Source organism: Salvelinus sp. IW2-2015, unplaced genomic scaffold (genome assembly GCF_002910315.2).
Source record: "Salvelinus sp. IW2-2015 unplaced genomic scaffold, ASM291031v2 Un_scaffold5036, whole genome shotgun sequence".
In the NCBI taxonomy this organism is placed as follows: Eukaryota; Metazoa; Chordata; class Actinopteri; order Salmoniformes; family Salmonidae; genus Salvelinus; species Salvelinus sp. IW2-2015.
This window is the reverse complement of record NW_019946304.1, coordinates 58,157-63,425: the sequence shown is the minus strand read 5'-3', so window position 1 is coordinate 63,425 and position 5,269 is coordinate 58,157. Positions and strand designations below refer to the sequence as shown.

At 41.4% G+C, this 5,269-nt stretch overlaps 1 long non-coding RNA gene across 3 annotated transcripts in view; it reads left to right on the top strand.

Moving 5' to 3' along the window:
- The window catches only part of LOC112077908 (uncharacterized), a 6,309-nt gene extending 1,130 nt beyond the window's left edge, over positions 1-5,179 (top strand). Inside the window, exons 2-4 of one of the 3 annotated variants that reach the window (XR_002895533.2) lie at positions 1,288-1,362; positions 1,832-1,957; positions 5,080-5,179. This is a non-coding gene — a long non-coding RNA (uncharacterized lncRNA). Of the gene's footprint in view, positions 1-1,287; positions 1,363-1,647; positions 1,972-5,079 lie in introns of all 3 variants that reach the window. The other 2 variants (XR_011478361.1, XR_011478362.1) reach the window with 2 other exon arrangements.
- Positions 5,180-5,269: the final 90 nt, after the last annotated feature.

Here is a 5,269-nt window from a genome sequence, read left to right as displayed (position 1 = left end):
CTGCGTTTGCCAGCAGCTCTTAGCAATGCTTGACTCACAGCCTGTTTATGACTTCAAGCCTATCAACTCCAGATTAGGCTGCAATATATAGTGCCTATAAACATCCAATAGTCAAAGGTATATGAAATACAAATGGTATAGAGAGAAATAGTCCTATAATTCCTATAATAACTACAACCTAAAAATTCTTAACTGAGAATATTGAAGACTCATGTTAAAAGGAACCACCAGCTTTCATATATTCTCATGTTCTGGGCAAGGAACTTAAACGTTAGCTTTTTTACATGGCACATATTACAGCAACGCTTGGCTGAGTAGTGATCACTTCACCGTTYAGTCGACAGACAAGTTGAATTTTGGCTCAGATACTAATTAGGCAATTGGGTCAATGGGCTAACACCACACTTCCAAACATGATAAACTGAGGCCCGGTTCCCATAATGATTAAACGGAGGCAATGTTTGTGTTTGAGTCTACTGGCCGGGCGSTCTCTATCCATCAAGGAGGACTGAGCAAGCAGCAGTGCTTTGGTTTAGTTGACTGGTTTCACTCTCGATTCCCTGTTACTGGGAGAAAGGTTTGCAGCGATCTAAGTTATTGTTTTTTTTACATTTTACCTTTACTTAACTAGGCAAGTCAGTTAAGAACAAATTCTTATTTTCATTGACGGCCTAGGAACAGTGCCTTGTTCAGAGGCAGAACGACAGATTTTTACCTTGTCAGCTCGGGGATTCGATCTTGCAACCTTTCTTTACTAGTCCAACGCTCTAAACACTAGGCTACCTGCTGTCCCATATTCCTCTGATGTCATGAATAATTTATCCTTTTCAAACAATAACCCCAGGTTTTTCTCAATAATTCACCAGCTGTGTCTCTCTCTCTTTCTCTTTCTCTTTCTCTCTCTCTGTGTCTCGTGTGTGTCTCGTGTGTGTGTGTCTCTCGTGTGTGTGTGTGAGTGAGTGAGTCCATATCAATGAACTCCCTGAACTGTTAATGGAGAGAGAGAGTAATTCTCACTCTGTTAAAGGAGAGTTGTACTGTGGGTTAGTATGGTGCTGGTAGTGACAACACCAGGGTTATGGGTTTGATTCCTGCATGGGTGACATATTCTAAATGTGTCACTGTCAATACTGACAGTTCTGGAAGACCCGTTAAATAAAAGCGTCTGATAAATGACCATGTTATTATTATTTTATTATAACTCGGAGAATGTATTTTACAGTAGCGCTAACATCCACTCTCTCTTTCTGTCTCTAACATTGAGTCTCTCTCTTCTCTTCTCCCCAGGCCTACTCAGTGTATGATGAGGAGATTGGTTACTGCCAGGGACAGTCTTTCCTGGCTGCTGTGCTGCTGCTGCACGTGAGTTACAGATGACCAACGCTGAGAAATGATGTAGACATGCTCTGTCTGTCTCTCTCCATGTCTCTCTCTGTGTCTCTCTCTGCCTGTCTGTCTCTCTCCATGTCTCTCCGTCTGTCTCTCTCCATGTCTCTCTCTCTGTCTGTTTCCATGTCTCTCTCCATGTCTCTCTCTCCATGTCTCTCTCACACTTTCTCACTTCTCTTTCTGTCTTCACATGCTCGGGCTGTGATGGAGTGGTCTAAGCTAGAGGAGTTTCAGAGAGGATCTTTCTCTTCCTTTCAGACACCACAATGCCAGAGCTCTCTGAAGGAAACACGGACACCTGGTGGACAGAACTGAACTGATATACTGATATACTGTCATCTCTGTCTCTCTGTCTCTCTGTCTCTCTCTCTCTCTCTCTCTCTCTCTCTCTCTCTCTCTCTGTGTCTGTCTCTCTGTGTGTCTCTCTCTGCCCTGTATGTAGATGCCTGAGGAACAGGCCTTCAGTGTTCTGGTCAAGATCATGTTTGACTACGGACTCAGGGACCTCTTCAAGCAGAACTTTGAGGATCTACACTGCAAGTTCTTCCAGCTGGAGAGACTCATGCAGGTGAGATGACGTGTGTGTGTGTGTCTGTCTGTCCGTGTTTTAATATGCACTACAGTGAAATGCCTTTACCAGCTATAACCCCAACAATGCAGTAATCAATAACACATTAACCTCTCTTGGGTACGTGAGACGTTAGCGTCCCACCTCTTCAACAGCCAGTGAAACTGCTGGGCGCCAAATTCAAATACAGAAATACTCATTATATATATTTTTTTTACATAGGTTTAAAGATAATTCTTGTGTAACCAAGCCACGGGTGTTCAGATTTAAAAAATCTGCTTTCCCGGCGAAAGCATTACCTTACGATTACAGTAATCCCTCGTTTATCGCGGGGGTTACGTTCCGAAAATGCCGCGATACAGTGAAAATCCGCGAAATAGAAAACTTTTTTTTTTTTTACAATTACAACTATTACATGTATACAAATACAGTGACTCACAGTTGTTAGCCGTTTCGTCGACTTGAGGGTTAGGAGATTTCGAAATTACAAGATAATTGGCCAAACTTAAGTGTAAATTTGCCAAGCTGTTTTATGTAACGTACACCATAATGCGACGACGACGACAAAAATGATAGCAGCAATTCGTAGCATTGTTTTGGGACATACAAGAGCGGGAGTGAGTTTTTAGCGGAATCAGACTTAGCACGAGCCACAAATGCAACCAAAAAAAAAAAAAAAATGCAGCTTATGAAAATCCGTCGAAATAGCGATCCGACAGCGGAGTAAGTGAACCGCGACCCCAAGGTCGAGGGATCACTTTGAGAACATAGCCCACTAGAACAAATATTAAAAACAGTACACCAGCCAAGTATGAACAGTTACACAAGTCAGAATAGAGATAGAATTAATCCTTGCCTTGATGATCTTCATATGGTTGCACTCAGCAGACATTCATTTACTCAATAAATGTTCCTTTTGTTCGATAAAGTCTCTTTATATCCAAAACCTCTCAGTTTTGTTCGCGGCATTTCTCTCAGAATCACAGGCTCAAACGCAGTCAAACAGGAAGACAAAAAAATCAAAAATTGTACCATAAATTTCATAAGAAACATGTCAAACGATGTTTATATTCAATCCTCAGGTTGTTTTTAGCCTAAATATCGATAATATTTCAACCGACAATAACGTTGTCAATTTAAAGGTACAAGAAAGCACTCTCTCGGTCTGGCGTATGAAAAAGCTCTGTAACACTTTAGGGTCCACTATTCAGACTGCTCTCATTCAGACTGCTCTTAATACTTATTTTCCACCATAATTTGCAAATAAATTCATTAAAAATCCTACAATGTGATTTTCTGGATTTTTTTTTCTTCTCATTTTGTCTGTCATGTTGAAGTGTACCTATGATGAAAATTACAGGCTCTCCTCATCTTTTAAGTGGGAGAAACTTGCACAATTGGAGGCTGACTAAATACTTTTTTGCCCACTGTATAATAAATCACGGCAACCAGAAAATATATAAATTATATAATAATAAATTACAGGCAACCAGAAATATATAAATTATATTAAATAAATCACCGCAACCAGAAATATATAATTTATATATATATAAATCACCGGCAACCAGAAATATATAAATAAATCACCGGCAACCAGAAACATATAAATTATATATAATAAATCACAGGCAACCAGAAATATATAATAAATCACCGGCAACCAGAAATATATAATATAAATCACACGGCAACCAGAAAAGCAGCCTCTGGCTGTATGTTTTTCTGCTTGGTTAAAGCATGGTACAGTCAGTGCAGTTATTTTTTTGTTAGAGCCAAATAGCCAAATGTTATTTCTATACAATAATCAGAGCATTATTAGTTGAATTATTAGTGTGATGCCATTATTGGAAGATGAACACCCCTTGCGGCCGGTGCGTGGCTACGGGAGGAGGAAAGGTTATTTGAGGGAGGAAGTTGGGCCAACGAGGAGGAGTCTGGTTTAGACTGGGAGCGTGTATATTTTTTTGACCGCACTTGCTCGCACTTACATGACATCTTCAATTTACTGCAAACAATAGCCTTCATTTATTGCTTATAAGGTATTATAATTAGAGGAATTATAGGACCATTTTCGTTTTCCTGTCTTTTATATATAGAAAGTCTGTAAGTTTTTTTTTTATATGCTTGAACGATGAAGCATCCTTTTGTTGTCAACTTGCAATCCGAAGTGCCACACTGCCATCATCTCTGGACGTGCAGTAAAGCCTGTGGTGAGTGTGTGTCTGAAGAGCCCCTCTTCCCAGGGAAGTGGTCATATTTATTGGATGGAATGGAGAAAATATGCCACACATTCTTGTCCTGCGGTGGAATGTAGACAACAGTCACGATAACAGCTGAAAACTCTCGGGAGGTAGAAGGATTGGCATTTGACCAGCAGGTTTCCAAGAGGGTGAACAATGGGTCGACCTTCACCGTGCTTGAGTCAGCACACCAGTTTGTTTGTTGATGAAAAGCAAATCCCTCCCCCCTGGATGTCCCCGACTCCACGCTTGTCGCGATGGTGAATGGAGAATCACCGAGTGTGGATAGCCTGGGGGTATCTTGTCGAAAGCCGTGTTTTAGAAAAGCTGAGAAGATTGCAGTTTCGAGAGTCCTGTTGGTAGCAAGAATGTAGGGAAGAGGTGCCGTTCTCCTTCGCCTTATCTTGCAGGATCCCCCTCGCTTGCCTGTAACGTCAGTGTTTCTCTTGGGTACCCCAAAATTGGGTCGGAATTACAGAGAGATCCCAGGGCAGGTAATTCCGGCTTCAACTTCGACTTAAGGTAAGTAACTGCCGATCTGATGTTCTAAAGTTCTTGTTGGTTGTAGAAAGGATAGAGGATACATTTAGACAAAATGAAGTACAATAAATTACTAAAGAATCACAAAATAGCAATGTTGGGTCAGAGCTTGCACACGGAGGCCATTCATACAGAGCCATCTCACATCTTCTGTGTGTGTGTGTGTGTGGTGTGTGTGTGTGTGTGTTGTGTGTGTGTGTGTGTGTTGTGTGTGTGTGTGTGTGTGTGTGTGTGTGTGTGTGGTGTGTGTGTTGTGTTGGTGTGTGTGGTTTGTTGTTCGTGTGGTCTGCTGTTGTCATGACTGTAATGTAACTGTTTCTCTTGTATATTTTCTAATAGGAGTACATCCCAGCCTGTATAACCACTTCCTGAATGTGGGTCTGAGGCTCATATGTACGCCTCTCAGTGGTTCCTTACACTCTTCACAGCCAAGTTCCCCCTCTACGGGTGTTCCACATCATAAGAGAGCGAAAGGGGAGAAAAAAGAAGAGAAAAGGGCAAGAACCCTGCTACTCTGTGAGGTACCACT